The sequence below is a fragment of the Myotis lucifugus genome, unplaced genomic scaffold, assembly GCF_000147115.1.
Source record: "Myotis lucifugus unplaced genomic scaffold, Myoluc2.0 scaffold_161, whole genome shotgun sequence".
Classification (NCBI taxonomy): Eukaryota; Metazoa; Chordata; class Mammalia; order Chiroptera; family Vespertilionidae; genus Myotis; species Myotis lucifugus.
In genome coordinates, this window is record NW_005871209.1 from 2,633,028 (window position 1) to 2,634,972 (window position 1,945).

A 1,945-nucleotide genomic window follows, 5' to 3' on the forward strand; every position below is an offset into this window, starting at 1 on the left:
CATGCTAGAAAAGCCTGTATGGTGAGCACCCTCCACCCCAGGATCACCGTTGTTTTATTTCTAAGGCCGGTCCATGCAGAAATTAATCAATAAATTTATTTTTTTCTTACTTGACTGATTGTTCTAGCATTGATACCATTCCATATTAATGATTCCTCCACTTGAGGAATCATTGAACATACATCTAATTGCATCACTTACCTATCTAGACTCTCTTGTGGCCCCATGTATTCTAAAGCTAAACTAGCCAATATGGTAGCCACCAGCCATGTGAGTCTATTTAAAACTTACATTTTAATTCATTAAAATGAAAGTCCCTCCATTGGACTGGCCACATTTCAAGTGTTCAGTAGCCAAGTGTCATATTCACCGTGGTTTCTCTAGCTCCTATAGTGACTCGCACTTAGTAAACACATAAGTATTTGATGGCTATTTAATAAGCAAATGAGGTCAGCAAAATTGTGGCAGAATCACTCCTACAACATAACCACATTCTGCAGTGTCCTTAAACATCTCTAGTCCTATGGCTACCCTTCAGCACTGTGTGGCTGTTGGAGACAATCCTTTATTGCCCTGACCTTGCTCTCGTTATGTAGCAATGAGACTGTATTCTCACATGTTCCAGTAAACGCACTCTCTTCCTTTGGCATCCTTTTTACACTTTGCTATGCCCTTAGTCACTGAGGCTGACTAGCTTACATTTCTTCTTCGATAGGAAGTCCAGGGCACAGGATCGTGGTGACTCTGTGTTTATGTAACAAAACTTTGCGTCACTGACTACATGACCCAGAGCAAAGTGAGATAACCTTGAGTGGGGAAATAGCACCAGGGACCTTAGTGGCACCCAAGTTGAATTAATCAGATTTTTTTCACCAAAAATTTTAAAAGCTGAGTGGCCTTCTCTGGGTTTATTCCTAAGGAGAGGAACATCACAGCCCTGCATTTAGTACATATATATAAATATATAGTTAGTTAGTTAGTTAGTTTGAAGTTCCCTTGTTCTGAAAGATCCTTCAACTTGTGCATCTGACCCAAAGACTGGGAGAGACCAATCTCTGAAAACATCATGAACAGCTACCATAGAATTGCCCGTTCTGAGGTTTGCCTGTCCTGTTCTTTCTTTAGCTGTGTGAGACACAAAAGTTCTTCCAATTGGTTCCTCTTGCTTGCAATCAAACAAACCTTAACGGATATAAGCGGAGGTGTCCTCCATTCGGCTCTGTAGCACGTGGCTCTTCCCCTAACATTCTACCTGGCAGATATCACTGGAGCAATGGGGCCCTAAGCCACAGCCAAAATAAATGTACACGTTGATCAAAGTTGGCTGTTGACCAGCAGAAGCTGTCGGTGTGCAAAGCCCAGGAACGTGGGTGAATGCTACCAACCTAGAAAGAGCTAGATTGCTGGGGAGAAAATGGTCCAAAACCAAAATGATCAAATACTAAAGGAACAGTGATTGAGACCTAAATTAATGTTATACTCAGATAGGAGCTGGGAAGATCTGGATTCTTGGCGGTTCAATTGGAAGATACGTGAGGCGTGAGGGTTTCAGCTGCATCTAATCTCAGGATAACCTAACATTATATGAGCACAAGGGCATGAGACTAAGAAACTGGCCAAGTTTCCAGATCATGATAGGTAATCGTGACACTGCAGTCTGCGTGCATTAAATATTATGTGAAATATTGTGGCTAAGTCCATTGTCATCCTATAAGAATGACGCTGACTAGAGATCATGGGGAAGGGGTCTAAAGTGGTGAGGAATGTATAAACCGTGTGACATGGGAACCATGAGCAGAACTGGGGATGACTGGTGTCGGGAACGAGAGGCCGAAGGGAGTCCTATTGCCTTGTCACCTATGTAAAAGCGAGCACATGAAAGGAAGCCTTTCTTGTAACTGCCAGTGGACAGAAGTAGGAACAGTGGCAGAAAGTCACAGGGAGG